The 22,232-nt window shown below is 38.3% G+C and overlaps 1 pseudogene; it reads right to left on the bottom strand.

The window, feature by feature from the left end:
- Nucleotides 1-676: 676 nt before the first annotated feature.
- LOC125339357 lies at nucleotides 677-2,253 on the bottom strand (annotated as a pseudogene).
- Between the last annotated feature and the right edge of the window lie 19,979 nt (nucleotides 2,254-22,232).

The following is a 22,232-nucleotide window of genomic DNA, read 5'->3' as shown; positions in this document are numbered from 1 at the left end:
ATTTCTCAATAGACATGCACAAGATGAATCAAACATTTCAGGAATCTGGTCCTCAGGATCTTAACGAATGGATTTATGCACACGTGAAAAGAATTCACACCCCCCAAAAAATTCACATCCTTTCTCTTTAAATATATATTTTAAAAAAGAACAGCAGCATTTGACTTCCAAGGAAAGTAAAACAACACAAAAACAGGCAACAAAATAGACTGCTCCTTCTATGTGCAAGGTACTGGACTCTGGTATTGAGAATCCTAGTGTCAGTCCTCACTTCAAACACTGCATCAAAAAAGCATGACAGAAAGATGAGTCACCTTCAATATGAAGGATGTGAATTGTGTACACTGACAACACTTTTGAAAGTACAACAGTATTGCAGGAGCAATACTAGTGAATGGACCTTTGTGGAAGGTCAGAAACTCATGCATGATCAGATATTTGGGTTAAACAACAACATTATTTTTTGGTTTAATCAAGGCACTTGGAAAGAACTATCTTTGACATAAATGGATTCCTGGGTGCTGTTAGCCATGGGTGATGGCATAACTAGTTGGCCACAACATTCCATATATACCAAGAACCCAAGTACTATGCCTTGATGGCAAAGTCACTTGTCACATTTAGGATTTCAAATACAGATTCGATTAAACTTGCCCCAAATCATGACTTTTTTTTTAAATAGACCATGGTTAAACAGAAAGGCTTTACTTAAGGTCTTGAGTCTCCAAAATTATATAGTTCATCTTCCCCCAGCATCATCCAATACTCTAAAAGTTGATTTGGCTTTTCTTCACAATACGTAGAACAGACCTCTTTCCTCTCTTCTGAGTTACTTCTCCAGGAGAAAAAGTTGAAAAACCAACTTCAAAACACAAAATAACCTTACATCATTTCACCAACAATTAAATGTTCAGACCTCCACTTCTACTCCAGTTTGAGTCTCAGAGCTATTTGCATAACCCTTTCACACATTCCTCATACCGTTAACACAGCTTTCCATCACCATCAACTGTCCTTCCTCAAGTTGTTCTTGCCCAATGTGAAAGCTAGTGAATTGAGAGGGAAGACAGGAAGGGTACTGGGAGAAAAAATAAAGGATTAAACAGAAATAGTTCCCAGGCTGTTACTTGATCATCTAGAACAAAATGCTCAAGTGGCTCATATTTTTCTGTTGCCAGGCCCCAAAGACTCAAAGCTAAACCTATCCATGGAAAGTAGCAAAGGCTTCCTAATATTGAGCAATACAGACCTAGAATTGCATGGGGACTACAACAGGTCAAGATCAATCAGTAGGTTGCTTAATTCATCGGTAAGAGGCCAAATTCTCTATTCTGCCCCAGCTCTGCCATTCTGGGAACAGGCGACTAGCCAGCCTCGGACTGCCAAAGACTATTGACTCCGACTCAGTCTTAGGAGGCATCTGGTTGAATGCACAGTTCTGGGGTGTCACCTGCCTCTGCACCCCATCCGGTTTCCACTGCACATGAACTCTTCGGTAATTCTGACCCTCGTTGTTGTCCCAGAAGACTTGCCCATTCGCTTGGTAAGAAATGCAGAACTCAATCTTCTCCTCCGTTGGGATGACGGAGGGTAAGTCAATGGTGAAGGAGAAGGTGTCACTATCTGAGCTGCCATACACATTCTTCATGTAGACACAGTCCACATCCCTGTAGCTTCTCCAGGAGTCAAATGTAATGCGGACCTGAACCCTCTTCTCAAAGCTCACATTTTTCACTTTGATTGTCCCACTCACTGTTCGTTCTTGCAAAGAGCAATTTTCCAGACAAACAAAGTTCTTCTGAAAATGATTCCGGAAACTTAATCAGTGGAAGGCTGGGGAAAATCTAAAATCAGGTTTTTCTCCTCATGGAGTCTTAAACCAGAGGCGATATCATTAAGGTCCAAGAGATCAAACTGAAGATCCCATGCAGGTTCTTCTGGAAGGTCAGAGAAGACGTGGACTGCAGTAAGAGAGAGGCCCTTGGAGTCAGCAAATACAACCCGCTTCTGGGCTTGGTTGTGTGAGTGTTTCCATTCTTTCTGTGATTTGGCTTCCTGTTGGAGGCTGAGACATGGTTTCAAAGGCTTCAATTTACTCACAAAATGTTTTCGTTGAAAGTCATCGTAAGGGCCCAGGAAACTCCTCAGAGGTGGCGAATGAGCCAAACAAAACCTCATGGCCATATCCACTGGCATGACTGAGCTTGTCAGAGGACGCGGGTCCAGAACCTGGATCATCCTGGTGCAGCTCATGAGGCTGGGAGGCGGCGGCGCACCGACAGAGCCGGCACCCTCGTAGCAGCAGCGTTCACTAGTAGACTCGTCATATTCACTTTTAAGAAGTCATTTCTTATTCTCTTCTTTAAGTTGAGTAGGAAAGAATAACCTGTATACATGTCTCAACAACAGGAGGAGAAAGCGACACAAGGTACCATAAATTCTAATCACTTTCACTTTTCCAAAGTAAAATGTACCTATCAGAGAAATAAAAGGACCCAGTAATTTATCTAACTATGTTTTATCATGGAGCTACACTGATAAATATTCACTATAATATAACGCATATATCATCTAATATCACAGATATTCTTGTCTACATAATTTTGTATTTGTTTATGTGTTCCCCAAGCCTGTCTGTGATGTGTAAATTCTGCCTAAAGGAGTGAATGAATAAATATATATACACATATATATATAAGAGTACTATATATCACATATAGCAGAATAATATAGAGTAACATATAATATATATTATACATACTTATACTACTATGAGTACAATATATAATAGTATATATAAACATATATACTAACATACATATACAGATACAAACATACATAGGCAGATTCTGTAACATCCATTCTGAAATTGGTGTTTTTATTACACAATTTTACCTTATTCCTACTTTTTAAATTGGTTCGTGTAAATCAATTTAAATTTCTGGCTCCTTAGTAATTTGATATGGTGAAAGTCACACGGGAGAGGGAGATCACCACGAATATCAAGGTAAAGGTGAGACCAACAAACTGAGTGTCCAGCAAGGGAGTGAACACGGAAGGACACTCTGTAAGGAGGGAAAACTATTTCATGTGGCGGCCGTCCAAAGGGGCAAGCACGATGCGGGCACAAGAATGAGGGACAAGGAGATACCAAATGGAAAGAGACAAGGAGTAGGCAAAAGGTCCAGGAATTAATGTGGTAGCAACACCTTCTAGAAATATAAAGTGATAATAAGGCAGGAGTTAGCACATGGATCAAGATCTATTATATTCATAAACTGCTTTGTTAAATAACAACTCCTTGATACAACCAATTAAAGATAATAATAAACAGAAAAGCAAGAAAAAAATTATAATTCATATACCCTGACTCATGTAAATTGTCCCAGTTACATTTCTGGACACAGTTCCAGAATATTCTACTTCTGAATACATTTCAATTTGTTTAAGAACACACTTTGTTGTTGTTGTTGTTGTTTATGTTGTTGTTGGTGGTGGTGGTGGTAGTGCTTGTGGGGCCTGAGCCAGGGCCTGAGCCAGGGCCTGGGCGCTGTCCCTGAGCTCTTTCACTCAAGGCTAGTGCGCTACCACTCTGAGCCTCAGCACCACTTCCAGTTTCCAGGGAGTTAAGTGGAGACGGAAGTCTCACGGACCTTGCTGCCCAGGCTGGCTTCAGACAGAGCTCCTCAGATCTCAGTCTCCTGAGTAGCTAGGATTTCAAGCATGAGCCACTGGCACGCGGCTTACATACACTTTAAAAATTGATTTATTTCTTTTCATTTCTCTTCACCCAGCATAAGTAGTACTTGTAAGTAAAAGTTAGAAATACATGGATTAACATGAATATTTGGATTCTCGCTACATAATATTTTTGCTTTTAGTGATTGTGACAATTTATATTGCAACAAATACTTCACATAAAACCTTTAATATGTTATTTCTGGATTTTGTCTCCATACATAAAATCTACTTGAAAAATACAGAATTGAAAAATCACCTAAGCTAAGCACTGTAAACCAAATATAAACCAATAAACTGATAAAATTTTAAAATAACATATGTTTTTATCTAGAATGGCTCATCTCTATGTTACCTTGATAAATGTTGACATTACTCAAAAGAAGAATTTACAATCCTTTATAAAAATGTTATGCAGCTCAATGAAAATGTCTGTATTACCTAGACGAAATATAATGTGCACGGACTCATTCGGCTGTTTCATAAATGTGGGCAAATCAGGTGATGTGCAAGCAGTATTTAATAAAACGAAGATAGAGATGGATGAGCTTCTGCTGGGCCTGAAATATATTTCATCTCATCAATGATGTTCTTGCTGTTTCTAATTGGACGTGAGTTTTAATTATTGGTTGCAGTTCAAAACATAAAAATCATGAAACGAGAAGAATTTTGAGGTCCTAGGAATTGGATGTTTGACATGCACATGAAACCTGGCTTCATTTGGCAACAGAAAGCCATCAACCGCACGCTGAATGCTGATGGCTCTCGGAAGGCCCCCACAGCCCTCCCTGTTATAAGAGGAAGCATCTGCTCACTTCAGCCGGCAGAAAAGCTTTGGAACTTTGCCATTGACCTATTTATAAACACTTAGGTACATTTGTAAATATATTTATACTCCTCGTAAGAATACGTTGGGTTACACAGGCCATTTGGAAGGAACATAAAGTTTAGGCCAATGGTAAAAGTAAAATTCCTTTCTAAATAGGAAACACTATGCGTTAGGAGAGTCATATGCTGAATAATATTTTTTATTTTACTATCCCCAAATTAACAGTCACAGTATTATTTGTCTTAAAAAAAAACAACTTCTTGATCAGAGTTTCAAGTCAAGATGGAAATAGCGCTTGATTGCATTGTACAAAGAAAGAAATGTTGCAAGAGTAACATAAATAATACTACTGAAGGTGTTGAAGGCAAGGAGCATGGCAGATACAGACTCAACACCTGGTACTGTCAAGTCTGTTTTGTTTTATTGTAAAGGTGATGTACAGAAGGGTTACAGTTGCATACATTTCTTTTTTTTCCTACTGAATATTTTTTTATTTTTATTATCAAACTGATGTACAGAGAGGTTACAGTTTCATACGTTAGGCATTGGATACATTTCTTGTACTGTTTGTTACCTTGTCCCCTCCCCCCTCTCTCCTCCCCCTTTCCCTCCCCCCCCCCAGGTGTTCAGTTCACTTACACCAAACAGTTTTGCAAGTATTGCTTTTGTAGTTGTTTGTCTTTTTTACCCTGTGTCTCTCAAATTTGGTATTCCCTTCCAATTTACTACTTCTAATACCAGTATACACGGTTTCCAATGTACTCAGATAAGATTACAGAGATAGTGTAGGTACAACCACAGGAATGTGATACAAGAACATCATCAATAATAGAAGCTACAGAGTTGCATACATTTCTATTTGAACAGTGTCACTCCTTCCCTCATTTTCTCCCAGTTTTTCCCTCCCAACTCCCCTCCCTCCAAGTTGTATAGTTCACTTCCAACGTAGTGTCTAGTGAGTATTGCTGCTGAATATCACTGCTTTGTCTCACCAAACTGTGCTTTCCCTTCCTTTCCCCGAACAAAAGGATGCAGAAATCAAAACCAGCAACAAAAGGAGGGGAGGGGAGGGGGGAAGAAAGAAGGAAGAAACAAAGAACCACAGAAATTACAATAAAGAAAATCCTCTGGTTTCCATTTCTTGGAGTTCATTTCCATAAGCACCATTTATATGATCATGTGCACACAGCTATTGAATCCTTGTGATCCTCTCCTAAGGATATCCTCCTTTGGTCTCTCTGTGTGAATGTTTAGACTTCTGTTTAATAAATCGTGTCCAAGTGATTTTTTGTCTTTTACTGTCCATTGGGTTTACTTTTATATTTGCAGGCATATCCTAATTATTACAAATGAGGGAAGCCCTGCAATCTATGTTTCTTTTGGGTTTGGCTTACTTGACTGAATTGTTTACCATCATTAAGGTATGGAATTAATCCAGATGCCCCTCAGTGGATAAATGGATCAAGAAAATATGGTATATGGGCAAAATGAAATTCTATGCTCATTTGTAAGGAAATAGAAAGACTTGGAAATGATTATACTAAGCAAAGTAAGCCAGACCCAAAGAAATATAGACTGCATTTTTCCTGTCAAACTTATTTAAGCCTCAAAACAACTATATGAAAATGAGCATTGATAGCCTCATTTTACATATGGGAAAAGCAAGGTTTAAAAAATTCATTGAACTTTCTGGCACTTTCTGGTGCTTTGCAGCAAAACCTAGAGCTGCTCTTTGTTTACGCCCCGCTCCCCCGCCGTAAGCCAGCATCCGTGAACATTAGACATGTGTTGATATCACAGTGAGCATGAGCAGTGCTTAAGCGTTTTTCATTTCTTTTCTCTCAGCTTACCCATGGCGTACATTTACACTAGCAATCGAAAGGATGGTTAAAGACAACGATTTCATCGGCTTTTGGAAGAATAAGCTGGCAGAGCCCATTTTTCATTCACACAATTTTTCTCTAAACTCACTTGTGACACCGGTAATAATCCCCAGATGGAAGTCATTAAAATTTAATTTTATGCATATGTGACATCTTGCTTTTCAAAATCTTTTTGACTTTACTCTTTCGACTACTGAAACTAATTGATATATATGAGAAATAACTAATTAAAATGAATGTAAAGTAGTTTTATCAAATATAAAACATGCTATAAAATGCTAATAAAACCATAAAAGTGTATAGAAAAATCTGTCAATCACAAAAATGATTTCAAGATGGGGAAGTGAATATAATTTATCCTTTGCAAGGTCCAAATAAACGACTTGTTTGGCATCCAAAGTGCCTTTTCTCTTAATATTTAATAAAGTCTCAATAATAATTGTCATTTTACCTTCATAATTCTAGCCAGAATAAAATGTGAAGAGGATCTTTCTGGTGATAAACTAGATTTTTTTTTTAAGAAAAAAGGGCTCCAAATAGCTGTCTTCCAAGACCATAGCTTGGTCATGATTAAATAAACGTACATCACTGCTAGGCTTGCCAAATCCTATGAGAATGGAAGTTTCTTTCTTATCTTTGATGAGGACTGGGAAACAGGTTGTGAGCAAGAGAAAATGCTTTACCATGAATAAATTTAGATAGTATTGAAAGTGCTAGATTGGGGTAAAGAGGAGTCGAGCTCAGGAGCGCCTAATGGGAAAGACCAGAGCATACTAGTTTAGTGTAAACATCAAAGAATTGAGAAATAACTTTTCTTGTTTCTACACATTTCCCATAAGAAAAGATTAAAAGAGTCAGTCCTCATATATTAGAATGAACACTAGATAAAGTGAGTCGAACTATAGATTGGCCTTAGCAAACTTTCTTTCTTGAATTGGTTTTCTAAATTTTTCATTCCATTTTTTACTTACTTTCTCACTCTTCAACAGATGTATTTTGAATGTGTACTTTCTGTCAAACAAATCATTTTTCTTTTACTCCATGAAAAACACCTATCCTTCCGTTGTTTCCTGCTCCTTGTCAAATCCAAGACACTGGTATTTTATGTATAATTCCTTGACTCGGGATTATAGAACAAGAGTGATGAGTTCAAAAGTACACTACCATCCAACTCTGAACTAGAAGCCTTGATCCAGCCTAAAGATCACCGTGAACAGGAGCCAGGAAGTAGTTCCAAAATATTGAACACCCACAGGAATTCTGGTATTTTAGAAGAGTATAATTTTGGAGATCTTCTTAGTGGCCCTAACACATGTATGAAGTAATGTTGCCACAATTCTTCTGGGCTAGTTGTTCTTAGGCAAGATTCCTAGCTGGAAGTTAAAAAAAAAAATGATTACAAAACATCAACTATGTTCTAGTATCAAAACAGGATAATGAACATTGCTAGAGAAGAAAAAATATTCTTGTTTATCCTTGGGATTATGATTCCTGGGCTTGCCTTTGAGAAGAGACCAAATTTTTCTAAAATTCAGACTGAAATCAGTTCTACTGAGTATATTGTTGGGTTCACTGATAGTGGGGTTCAAGGGTCAATGGAAGAGAAGTAAACATGAAAAAAATGTAAAACTATGTGGAATCTGATCAGAGAAACATGATACTCAATTATATCCAGCTTCACTGATAAAGCTAGGAAATGAGAAGAATATGGCTAAAATATAAGCATTTTATGGAAACTCTCACAGATTTTTAAAATATGGAATCAGCATCCGCAAGCTCCCAATAGGACTTCTTTTAAGAGAATTCCATTAATTCTGATAACTGCCAACAAATTTCTTCATTTAAAAAATAGGTCATTCTGTGTTGCTTTCGACAATCATTAAATTGATTTGTTTTGTTTTGGTTTCTTTTGCCAGTCCTGGGGCTTGAACTCAGGGCCTGAGCACTGTCCCTGGCTTCATTTTGCTCAAGGCTAGCACTCTACCACTTGAGCCACAGCGCCACTTCTGGCTTTTTCTAGATATGTGGTGCTGAGGAATCGAACCCATGGTTTCATGCATGCTAGGCAAGCACTCTACCTCTAAGCCGCATTCCCAGCCCCAACCAATTTGTTTTTTAGGTTCACACCAAATCTGGGATTAAAGCACAAATTGGTAAATGCTAAAACTGCATTATCAAATGTCCGGATGAATATTCTATGCATAAGCAAACATTACAAATTAAGGAGAGTCCAAAGTATTTAACGTGGCCTTCATCAAACTTACTTCTCTGGATGAAAAGCAAACAGGAATCATGAAGGAACTGAGTAGAAGAGTGAAATAATGAGTCGAAGACTTTAGCATCATCCAGTGTTTCCTGGTTTTCTTCCTTTATTTATAGTCTCTAAGTATTTGTGCACAAGAGTTGCCATTTGTCAAAGCAGTTTATAAATACACTATATCTGGATCGGTATCATCGTTTTCAACATTCTGACCCTTCCCTTCCCTACTCACCTCTTCTTTCATCTTCTTGACTTTGTAGGACATGCATTGGATTCTTGACTACATTCTCTCTCCATTTTCCTCTTCTAGTACCCATTTCCTGGTGTTGATTTTGCTGTACTCCGAGTTCTCCCTTGAATCTACCATATTTCAATTGATACATTCATATGCACATGCACACTACCCAACATAGTTACTTATACATAAGTTAAATTTACCTTCCATACGTAAGGGAAAACATGCATCCTTTGTCTCTCTGGGCCTAACTTATTTCACTTAGCACATTTTTTCTAGATCTTTCCATACTATTTTTTGTGATGCGTGAGTAAAATTCATATATATATTCATAAATATATACATATATACTCATATATATATATTCCTTATCCATTCATCCTTTGAGGGGCATGTGGGCAGATGCCCTACCTTGGCTATAGTGAATCACGATGAAATAAACATCATTGTGCTGATGGCTTTACTGTATAGTGGTTTGCAATCTTTGGGGCAAATATCTAAGAGTGGAATGTCTGGATCTATGTTAAATTTTTTAGGAATCCCCGCACTGCTTTCCAGCATGCCTGAACAAGTTTACATTCATACATAGTGTATTAGGATCTCACAAAAATTTGTTACTGTTTGTTTTCTTGATAATGGTCATTCTGACTGGGGTGAGGTGGAAACCTGATGTTATTTTAATTTGTACTTTCTTAATGGTCAAATATGTTGAACCTTTCATCATGTATCTATAAGTCATTTCACTTCTTCTGAGAAGGCTCTTTTTAGCTCATCAGCCCACTTATTAATTGGGTTGTTGGCTTTTGAGGATTTATTATTTTTAGTTCTCTGTATATTCTAGATATTAGGCCATACTGGAATAAGGCAAGAGAAAAATACAAAGAGAAAAGCAATAAAAGCAAATAAGGACAGAAGAAGTAAAACTATCCACCCCCTTTATAAAATTTTTCTTGTCAAGTTGATGTACATAGGGGTTACAGTTACATATGTAAGGCAGTGAGTGCATTTCTTATCCATCTTGTTACCTCCTCCCTCATTTTTCTGCCATCTTCCTCCCTCCCCAGCTTCCTCACCACCAACCATGCCCCCCCCCGAGGTATACAGTGGGTTACACCATATTGTCTTATAGATACTGCTGTTGCATTGGTTTGCCTTTTAACCTTTGTATCTCTATTTTAATGTTCCCCTTCCCTTCCTTTGTTCCTTACCAAAATAAAATACAGTGACAACAGGAGCTAAAACGTAGGGAAGATAAACAAAAGAAACAGGCATAATTTCACATAGTACACTGAAAATAACAACAACAATGATAAACCACTTATTTTCATAACTTGGAGTTCATTTTCCTTAATATCATCTTATGTGATCATATGCACATAGCTATTGAGTTATTGTGTTCATCTGCTAGAACTATCCTACACATTTACTAATTATTACCAGTGAGGGAAACTATCAAGTCTATGTTTCTTTGGGTCTGGCTCACTTCACTTAGTATGATTTTTTCCAAGTCTTTCTGGTTCCTTATAAATGAGGCAAAGCCATTCTTTCTGATAGAGGCAAAGAATTCATATATATATATATATATATATATATATATATATATATATCACATTTTTTTATCTATTCACCTACTGAGGGACATCTGGGTTGGTTCCATATTTTATCCATTGTAAATAATGCTGCAATTAATATGGTTGTATTGGTAGCTTTAGTATGACAAAATTACCTCTTTTTGTAGATGATATCATCCTGCACTTAGGCACCAGGTACATTCCTCTACTAAGCTAGCAATTTCAAAACTTTGGTACATTAGCAGGGTATAAAATCCACCCACAAAAATCAGTAGCTTTGTTATACACCAACAAGAAGATTGAGGCAAATCAGAAAAGAAACTACATTCTCAATAGCCTTAAAAAAATAACTCTAGGAATTAACCAACATTGTGAAGGAACTTTACATTGAAAACTTTAAAAATTAAAGAAGGAAATCAAAGAAGCCTTAAGGAAATGAAAGGACCTTCCATGATCCTAGACTGGGAGAAGTAACTTCATAATAATGGCAATGCTGGCCACAGAAATCTCCCAATTCTATGCAAAATGCATCAAAATCTCAGCATCATTCTTCAATGGTTTTAACATTGGACTACAAATGATTTCCTCTTAGTCATTTATTAGCCTCAGATCAGCAGGTAAAGAAGGAGAAAACCTAAATTAGGTTTATGAATGAACTTCATCAGGGAGCTATTAAAAATACAAGCCTTACCTTTTCATTAAGCCCCAATATGGTAAAAATCAAGGATAAAATTTGAATACAGAAGAAAATACTGAAGTGTAGAAATGAAATGTAAAAAATTCTAGTGATTACAGATCAGAAAGTAAATTTTAAACTTTGTCTAAGTTTTAGCAAATAAAAGAATAAGAATTTCGTTAAAACTTTACTTATGCTTTATATAGCTTGTAAATATTTTGTTCACTATACCAATTTTTACTATTCGTTTTGCTAGATGACCTTTCATCTGGTCTATTGGTGCAGCCATAACCATGTATCTTGTCCATAGTCAACCACCTAATCTGCTAGACATAGAACTCTAAGTGGTTTCCACAATTCAAAGAGATATACAAGCTTGCAAGCTTTGAAAATCCAAGGCTCATTTTACTCACAGCCCACAGAGGCCACCTTCAAAAGAAAATTGCTATGTGCTTCCTACTCTCTGTAGATTTCCAAACTGAGTTTAAAAAAAAAAACCAGTGAAATACACTTTATAACCTCAGCTCGATTTCAGTTTCTTTTCTCCAGAAAAGCATCCTTAAAGGAAATTTACCTTAAGCACTAAAATTCATCTTGGGTAAGATGTCTGTAAGATGTCTCAGACCTTTAAAATTAGCTAATTGGGTGGCTGAAGTTGGTAAGATATCCATTCTAGGACAACCCAGGAAGAAAACTTCACAAAATCCTTTCTCTAAAACCGAACAACAAAAACACAAGCAAACAGGAGGATTGGCCCAAGTATATTCCTTGGTACTCTATCTAAAAAATAATCATCCAAAACTAGACACCAATGGCTCACAACTGTAATCCTAGCTTTCTGTGGCTGAGACATGACAATCATTGTTTGAACCTAGTCTAGACAGGAAAGTGCATGAGACTCATATCTCCAATTAACCACCAAAGAACTGGAAGTGGAACTGTAGCTCAGTTAGCTCTTGAGCAGCAAAACCTCATGGGCAGTACTCAAATCTTGAAATACTCCTTGGGTTAGTTTTTTAAGTATTTAACCAGAAGCTAAGTGTTGAATCTCATTTCTTGTCTTCTCTCTGTGAAATACTCTTGTGTATGCTAAAATCATACTCTGTTTGATGGTTCAACCATAGCACAGACTATATGTAGCTTCTAAAACCTTACTTTGGGATATTATTTTGGAAGTAAGGGAAAGGTCTTATCATTTCAGTTTCTACAATGAGTAATGGTTATTGTCACCTATGTGGGACTGTCAATTATTGCTTAGTTCACCTATACCTCTAGACAGAAGAAAGAGGCAGAGACAGGGTACAATGCTTTCTTCACTTGAGCTAATACACTCATCTTCTCCTGCCTAGAAATCCTAGTTTCCACCCTTCAAACTTGGTCCATTCCCCGTCCCACCTTATCAGTCTTTTGAACTCAAACACATGCTTACGTCATCAACTTTCATATAACCTAGAAGATAGCTGATACTGGGATGATTTTTCATTTATAAACAGTATAAGTCCATTCCCTCAATATACTCTGAAAGAAGGCAAATTGGTTTTATAAAAACACAAGACTTGGTTCTGTTTATAGCTTGCTGTCAGCGAAGTAAGATCTTCCTCAAGATCTTTTTTTTTTTTTTTTTTGACCAGTCCTAGGCCTTGGACTCAGGGCCTGAGCACTGTCCCTGGCTTCTTCCCGCTCAAGGCTAGCACTCTGCCACTTGAGCCACAGCGCCGCTTCTGGCCGTTTTCTGTATATGTGGTGCTGGGGAATCGAACCTAGGGCCTCGGGTATACCGAGGCAGGCACTCTTGCCACTAGGCTATATCCCCAGCCCCCCTCAAGATCTTTTTGACCAAACAAGTATTCACTACCCATTTTCTTGGTATGAGATTTTGTAGAGTCAACGATTATTTACTATCAGAGGCTTACATTATAGTAATTGCAGTAAACATATTTCTGCATATCAGTGAAGTCACTACTTTTCCCATTCTGAAGAAGAAGCTAGAGGTAAAGCAGTATAATATTCAATAAATTTAAGATGCTATACACTTTAAATTGACTCATTAATTTTATACTCCAATAAATATCAAACAAAGAAAATGGGTTCACAGTTATATTATGAAACATCATTTATTATTTCACACAACCTAATTAAAAATGTGAAGAAGATGTGCTATGATCAGTGGAATAAACATGCCTTTCTCACAGATCACATTTGTAAGAAAAGTGACTTGCTCAAGGTTAGATATATAGAAAAGGCAAAACCACAGAAATCTCAAATAGAAAATTGTGTAGTATGAGACAAGTTGGAGGACTAGAGTTGGAGATCATGGGTTGTTTTCCAAAACAGATACCTAGAAAAGCTATTTATCTTCCAGAATTTACCATAGTTCTAGGTCTACCATCTGCCATAATAACTCAAAATAGTCATGTTTTATTTTTGGTGTCTCAGAGTTGACTGGCAAGTAGATGCAGATTTATATAATCAAAACACAGAAGAGATTTTCTAGGCCAATTTATTAATTTGTCATGAGAAATGTATCTGCCAAGACTTTCTAATTGAGTGAGCCTGACTAACTTACTTTTTCTCATAAGCAAGCTTTACAGGAAGACAAATTTTCAGAAAGTTACTTGTGCACTTGTCACTTGCGTGTTATGAGAAGATTTGTATCCCATCAAACTTCACATATAAATATCCAGCACTACAGAATGTGAGTATATTTAAGATAGAGCCTATAAAAGGGAGATTGAGAGTTTTAGAGTGGGTCCTTAGGCAATCTGACTAATGCCATTATGAGCAAGAAATTTGTACAGGTAGAGAAATACTAAAGATTGTTCACATTAAACAGGTAAGGAGACAGCCAAAATTCCATCACTTATAAGACCAGAAGGGGCCTCAGAAGAAACAAAGTGCACTATCACTGGCATTTTGGTCTTGAACTTCCAGCTTCCAGACTGCAAGAAAAAATATATTTGCTATTTGAGCAACCCCAGTGTGGAATGCTTTTGTTATAGCAACCCAGCAAACTAATACAGCAAAGAAAAAATGAGGTGATTAAGTGAATGAACCAAAATTGTAATTCCTACAAGCTCTCTGAGTTGGAATCCTCTATGAATGTGTGATTAGGCTGATCCTCAAAACAAAAATGGGATCTTCCTCATTGGAAAGGCGACTGATTACTTCTGGAAGAAATGATCTAAATCGAAGATGCTTTTAAAAAATAGACATAAAACATTAATGATGTTTCCAGAAGGCTAAACCATATGTTCTGCAACTGCACTCACTCCAATCTGTGAACCTTATGAAACTTCCAGTACGGGAATTTTTATTTTTAATGATCCATTATGTCCATTTCCAATATTTCTCTTACACTTTGTTTTACTTTGATGTTTCTTTTCTTATATTCAATCTAATATGAACTCCCTAAAATATAGGTATGAGTCAATACAAGTATCATAAGCTCAATGTATTCATTGTGTCTTCAGAGAGAAAAACTCCTGTTTAAAAGAATCATAAAGCTGGGTGCTGGCTATTCATGCTTATAATTCTAGCTACTCAAGAGGCTGATATCAGACTATCACAGTTCGAGGCCATCCCTGGAAAAAACTAAAAGATTCTATTTCTATTTAACCAGCAAAATAGGTGGACTGGAGGCACTGATTAAGTGGTAGAGAGGCAACAGTGAACAAACAAAAAAGCCAAATGAGAGTGAAAGGACTTGAGCTCAAGCCCTACTAGTAGAAAAAAATAAACAGAAAATCAACCAGTCAATAATAAAAATATTCTCAGAGAATGGTCTTGAAGAAGGAATAAAATTATCATTGCTGGAAATTGGAAGAAAGTTATTTTAAACTGAAGGAAAGTCATAAACATTCAGAAAGCAAAGTAGTAAACATAGTCAAATAACTGAACATAATTTTCCTGAATTCAATGTTATAAATAAATAAGAGTAGAGAAAACAAAGTTTGAGATGCAGACGTGTTTTACAGTTATTGAACTGAAAAGTCTAAATAACAAATAGATGGTTGATCCATAGAGAGACAGATCAATGATAGATAAGCAGACAAATATAAATAAATAATCAACGTCCTTTGGCAGAAAACAAAGGGAAAGAAGAAAATAGAATATTAATATGTCACTCAGAGGAATTCCAGTCTGCTTGCAATAAAAACACACAATGACCGATAAATGCGACAATTTGCATGATTCTCAAAGAAGAAGCCATTCTCAGACAATTGCCTACTGGACAATTCCTTGTAAATGGCATTCTGGGAAAGATAAGCTATAAGGAGCATAAGCCAGTGGTTCTAAGATTTAGAAAAGAAAGGAAGAGACATAAAAAACATCTGGGGGATATTCTAGATACTAAATAAAATGGCATTTCTATAAATTATCACAGTAATATACCTTTATCCATGGTTTTTCTTTCTACATTTTCACTGGTGTGAAATTATGGTCTATAGTATTAAATGAATAATTTCACAAACAATTCATCATTACCACATATTGTTATAACTTCTACTTTTATCTTTTGCCTCTAATCTCCAATTATGTCTAATGTCCAATTTATAAAATATGCCATTTAGGTATTTTGGGTTATACTCTAAGGTTTGCTAAGCTATTACTTAATAGACATTTTCCTTCCACATTTTGGTCTTACAAATTTTAATACATAACTGAAACACGAATTAGAAGGAAACGTTCATAAAAGGAAAATGGATATTGGCTGGGGATATGGCCTAGTGGCAAGAGTGCTTGACTCGTATACATTAGGCCCTAGGTTCGATTCCCCAGCACCACATATACAGAAAATGGCCAGAAGTGGCGCTGTGGCTCAAGTGGCAGAGTGCTAGCCTTGAGCAAAAAGAAGCCAGGGACAGTGCTCAGGCCCTGAGTCCAAGCCCCAGGACTGGCCAAAAAAAAAAGGAAAATGGATATTAATTTTTATAATTCTTATTCATTTACTAGTTCTGTATAGCAAGATTGGAAGAAAGAAAGAAATAAAAGACAAATCAGAAGTTAACCTTGGGACACTGGTAAGTATTTTGGTGCTAGTAGAATAAAGAATAGTGGACTCAAATAGAAGATTTCATTGAGTACATATGGAAGATAACTGCTTTAACATTCCTTCCTATCAGAAAGTGCTCCACCGAGCAGTTAGAACTATGGAGCTAAAATCTAAAAGGGCATTAGAGAGAGAGAGAGAGAGAAAGCACTCATCTAAGGTCATACCACCTGAACACTGATCAATCTCTTCTATAAAAGAGAAGTCAAGTTGACAGACATAGGTATTTGATTCCATCTTCTTAGAAATGCTGATTGTGTCTATCATCTCGAAAAAGGTCACTCAGCAGGGACCATAAATAAACAGAATGATGGAATCCCAGAGGTGAATTTTGTAGTTGAGAAGGATGCTAATGAATCCTCTCTGAAGCCCTAGCCAAACACGGGGTTCCTCTCAAGGATCTTTTAATATTCATTTGACATTAAGTATCACTTTAACACCAGAATAATTTTAAAACACTGCATGCATGCATGTTAAGTTGTATACAGATGTGAACATTTCTGCAGTGTTTGCATCACCCCTACAATGTATAAGATAGTACTAGAAGATATAATGTTGCTATTTCTGCCTGGGCGACAAGCCTGGGTTTTTATTAAATGCTAGGTGTCGGAATGGAACAAATTATCCAGGTTTTCAAGCTGCTTGCTCATTCTTGCAGTGAATAGAGGTGATAAATTGAAGTACAGAGCGAGAGAGGAAAGGATGCAGAGCGTAATGTCTTGTAGATTGGATTTTAGGCAGATGAAACTGTAGATTCTTTTACTACGATACACTATTTTTTTCTCAGAAAATATGTCCAAAACTTCACTAATGTTTCATTACTCTCTTTATAAATAATCCCAAAAAGTGTCTCAATTCTTGTAATAGGATTCTTTTCCCAAATCTTGTTCTTTTCTTTTCTATTTCCCCTTTGCTCTGCTGCATGGGCCTGGCTAGGAAGTCCCACTGAATTATCTGTCCTAACCTATGAGACTTCCAAGAATGGCTCTTTGTCAGCACCCATTCAAACACTGTTTTTTACGTTACATCTTTCTTTTTTTTTTTTGTTTTGTTTTTTGTTTTTTGGCCAGTCCTAGGCCTTGGACTCAGGGCCTGAGCACTGTCCCTGGCTTCTTTTTGCTCAAGGCTAGCACTCTGCCACTTGAGCCACAGCACCACTTCTGGCCATTTTCTGTATATGTCGTGCTGAGGAATCGAACCCAGGGCCTCATGTATATGAGGCAAGCACTCTTGCCACTAGGCCATATTCCCAGCCCCAAGTTATGTCTTTCTTATCAGTGCATTTTTTGTGGGAATCATCAGACAATTGAGGAAAGTCCTTCTCCTCGGGTTGGGAATTCTGATTAAAGACTCAGACATTGCATGTTGAAGACAACTTTGAGACAACATAAACTATAGAAAAACAGTTTTACTAATCACTTTGTGTTCCTGTTTACAGAAACACAATAAACTTTATGACACTGAGCCTCACTTAACTATAAAGGCCCCAAAATCAAAGATTAACTGAGGGGGATTTTTCTAAGTCCCATACATTAAACTATTTATAAGATGCCAGAAATCCGATGGACAGACTCCCCATGGCAATTGCTCTTTCTTTCTTCTTCCTCTCTTTTTGAAAGCAAACACCTGGATTCTGTAGACCGGTTTACTCAACCTTCCTTTTGCCATTCTTCTAACTAAGGAGTATGGAAATCAAAACAAAATGAAAGCAGAACTCAGTTTCCAGAAGCAAGAGTTCTGGAAGCAAATGAGATCTGCCAATCATAGGCATGAGCATGAAATTTGGAAAGCCAAAGTGAGGCAGTAGGCACCTTCCTGTCACTCTGTGTCTACTTCTGCTTGGAAGCACATAGAGGAAATAAACCTTTCTCTGGAGCACTTGAGGAGATTCCTTTCAGGACAGATTGCTCTGTCCTGCCTGTTAGGTAGTCAGTAGCCTTAAGTGGCTAATAAGCACAGGAAATGAGGCTAAGCCAAGTAGAGAGGGCTCTCTGTATGTGTAATACTCGCAGAGGTTTTTATATCTTATCCCTCTACATCCTTCCCACATAAGTTAATCCACTAATTGTATAGGGATTGCATTTTCTTTCTATTTCATTGCTGGTCCTGGGTCTTGAACTCAGGGCCTGGGCTTTGTCCCTGAGCCATGAGCCTCTCAGTGCACCAAGCATTCTACCACTTGAGCCACAGGGCCACTTCAGCCCTTTTCTGTTTATGTGGTTCTAAGGAATTGAACCCAGGACCTCATGGATCTAGACAAGCTCTCCGTCACTAAGCCACATTCCCAGCCCCAGATTGTGTTTTCAAATGCTCTGTTTTTGTAGAATAAAATACCCAGATTCAGTTTACCTCTTTGATCTTACATGTGGCATTTGATATTGAATGACATTTGATATTGCAGAAGTGCCTTGCATTGTGTTGCAAAGCCATGGTGAAGATCAAACCGGCGGCGCAGTTGTGCGGTCGCGCTGTCCATCTTCTTGGTCCCGAGCAGCAGTTTGTTCATGGCTGTTCTGAAGTTGTGGGAGTGGGTTTTGGAGCCTGGCTCCGTTTCCATGGCAACCTCAGAAGTAGCTCTTGTGATGTTCTGATTCTAGCAGTCGGCCCCTGTGGGACCTCCTTCCAGTCCCTTGTTGCAGGCTTTGTCCTTGGGAAATAGCCACTTCTGTGTACTGTATTTATTCTTGAAGATCTTAATGTCTTTTCTGTTGCTGGACATGAATCTTAACTGATAGAAAGAGAAACATCCAAAATAGGTGGAGCAATTTGTGCAATGAAATGCAATACAGTATTTTGGTTTTCATATATTTCACAGGGAAACAAAAACTTTCTTGTAACCACCAGCCCTCTGGCCCCGTGGGAGTGAGCCGGGTATGTGAGCCTAGTGTCCGCACTTACAACATACGTATTTTCATATTCAAAACAGAACCAGTCTTGAAACCCCACAAGTGACCTGTTTAAATACTACCTCTGAAAGTCACACTATTTTTACAAAAACAAAACTTAACGAGAAAGACAGCAGTAAAGGAAGAAGAAAATGAGATGGCCTCCATCTGCGATGGGCCATTCTTTGGTCAAATCTGTTTTCTCTGATAAAGGCCTACAAAATTCCTTGCCATTTTTTCTCCTTTTCTGCTTATCTTAAGGGCATCAAAACTGGCCTTCCTGTGTGCCTATGTTTCAGTTCTGGCAGTGGTTCACCAATCTGTCTGGTGATCATTGGGATTACTTGGTTTTCTATAGAGGTTGTTGCCGATTTCCCAGATGGGCTTCTCCGTGCAGTTCTACCCAGCAGTCAGCGATGGTATCAGAGAATAAGAAAATTACTACCCTCCCAGATGGTGTTGCAGTCATAGGAAATGTATGTGTCATAGCCAGCTGCACAAGGCTGCAGACCTGGATTAATAAGGCTCCAACATCTACTTATCACAGTAGAAAAGCACTCCAGTTGCTAAAAGTGAAATCCAGTACAGTCATCATTCGTGTGCATGCAAGCATGCTCATGCACACATACGGAAGGCATTTCTTTCTTTAAGATGAGTTCATTTTTCACTAAGTTTATGTGTGTTTAACAGTGCACAAAAAGATATTTCAAACAGTATTTGGGAGACAGAGACCAGAGATTGCTGAATAAGACAAACAGGAGTTTGATGCCACTTTACGATTCAGCTACTTACATTTGTTGGCATTGTATCAAGTTCCATAAAGTTGGGATAACGACTAATAGATTCCTTAAACACAGAAAACATCATTGAAGGCCGTCAGGCACCAGTGGGTCATGCCTGTTACCCTAGCTACAAAGGATGCTGATGACCAGAGGACCATAGTTCAAAGCCAGTCTGGGGAGAAAAATCCACTAGACTACACTTCAAAACTAACCATCAGAGATCAGGGCTGGAGGTTGACGTGAGCGATAGTGGAAACCAGCACAAGAAAGCTGAGCGAGACTGAGGCCCAGAGTTCAAGCCCATCAGATGATAGAAACAGACTTTCAGGCTTTCCCGGGATTTTCAGGCCTGAGCTCGGCCTGCATTTAGGCCAGAAAGCTCTTAGTGTAGCTTGATCAATCTAGAGATGTATGCATTTTTTGTATTAAATCTTTTATAAAAATGCAACTGCATCTGAAATAAAAGTGCAATTTGCTTTCAGTTAGGGAAAGAAGGAATGAGGAAAAGGGGAAAATGATGAAATCTAAAAATGGCATGCAGATTAAAAGGAAGGAACATCAAGTAGAAGAGCCAAGAAAGAAAGCAGCAGAGCAAGAGAAGGAAAACAGAATGGAAAATGAAAAAAAAAGGATGGGAAGATATTTGTGAAGAATTAATTTACCATGTATTGCTGATGAGTTGTGTTGCTTTTAGTTATGAATTTGTATGAACTATTAACAAGAGAAGCACTCAAGGGTTTAAGCCTACTTACTGTACCTGTGTGAATCATAGACTATTTACAAGGATGTATGAGAACATGAACTTCATTTCCACCCTGCTTTTCCATGAACTAAACAGAAGCAGTACTGTCAGGTAGAAGCACCCGAACCCGCTGTCTACTGCCTGTGACCGCAGAGCAGGCGCTGAGCTTGGGAGGAATGGGGAGCACAAGGCAGACCTTACAAACTTCAAAAATTCAAATCCAAATTCCCAATTAGCCTAATGTTCTTCGTTTTTTTTTCCCCTAAATCCCTTGGAGTCATAAGGGCTATGAAATATCTTAGATGTAACTCTGGAGACTTTGCCACTCATGTGACTGCCTTGACTGGTTTAATTCTGGGCAGCATTATAATTCCTCTTGGAAATAATTACTTCTATATCCTTCTCTGGTCTCATCCATCATACTTGCCTTTAAAGAAAGAAAAGTGTTAGAATAAATGTACCAGTGTTTTCTCCCAAAGCACTGGGCTTTGCTGGAAAAAAAAAACAACAACAAAACCCCTAATTGCCTGAATTCATAAGTTTCAAGAACATAAAACCTACCCCATTCCAATCTCATTATAGATATAAATTTCACATAAATGCCAATTTATGCCTCCATTTCTTGCCTAAAATGTCACAACCATGCTACGTGCTTTAGAGCCCGCTGATGAGTGTATCTCATGGGCAGGGAGAACGGTCTGGAAAGAGTTCCATCACTGTAGCAGCAACTACTGCATCCAGCAACGCCATTTCCCTGTTCTTAGGGAAGGTCAGACTCTCATCTGGACCTCTACAGTCCACCCCCATTTACCTGTCCTCCTCCCTTAATGTCTCTCACACGAGGTTATTCTTATCAGAGCAGAAATATGCTCCTAAGAACTTTCCTATTCCTTTTTTTTGGTTGATGGTGGGGCTTGAACTCAGGGCCTGGGCGTTCTCCCTGAGCCCTTTTGTGCTCAAGGCTAGTGCTCTACTACTTGAACCACAGCGCCACTTGCAGTTTTTGAGTGACTAACTGGAGAGCAGAGTCTCCCAGGGACTTTGCAGCCTGAGCCAACTTCAAACAGTGATGCTGGGTTCTCAGCCTCTCGAGTAGCCGTGAGGACAGAAATGAGCCACGGGCACCCAGCTTCCTTCTTCATTTTTAAAACAAAACGTAACCAACAGTCTCCTCCGACACCACAGCTCCTCTGGTACTAAGCTGATTCCATTCCTTCAAAACCTCTTGAAGCTCAAGGCTTGCCACTGTTGGGGATTATTATGGCCTGGGAAAGGCTGCCTTTCCACCAGCCTTGGGACAATGGAAGTCCCTCCCACCTTCTGTCCTCCACCCCTTGGGAGGTGAACACTGCGTGCCACCATGATGGGGTTGTCCCGCCCACAAAGGGAAGTTTCGTGAGGTCACTTGATGAACGTGACCCCTAGCCTATGACTGACCCTTTGGCCAGCCCCCTTTCTTTCCCGCCATTACTTCTATATAAGTGCCCTTCCATATTAAAGTCTTTGAGACGCTTCCAACCACCGCAGCGTGTCCCTGATGCCTTCCTTTTCGCCTCCGCCCTCGGTAACATGTGGGGGGAC

Source organism: Perognathus longimembris, chromosome 21 (genome assembly GCF_023159225.1).
Source record: "Perognathus longimembris pacificus isolate PPM17 chromosome 21, ASM2315922v1, whole genome shotgun sequence".
Lineage (NCBI taxonomy): Eukaryota > Metazoa > Chordata > Mammalia > Rodentia > Heteromyidae > Perognathus > Perognathus longimembris.
This window is presented reverse-complemented; position numbering and strand designations above follow the sequence as displayed.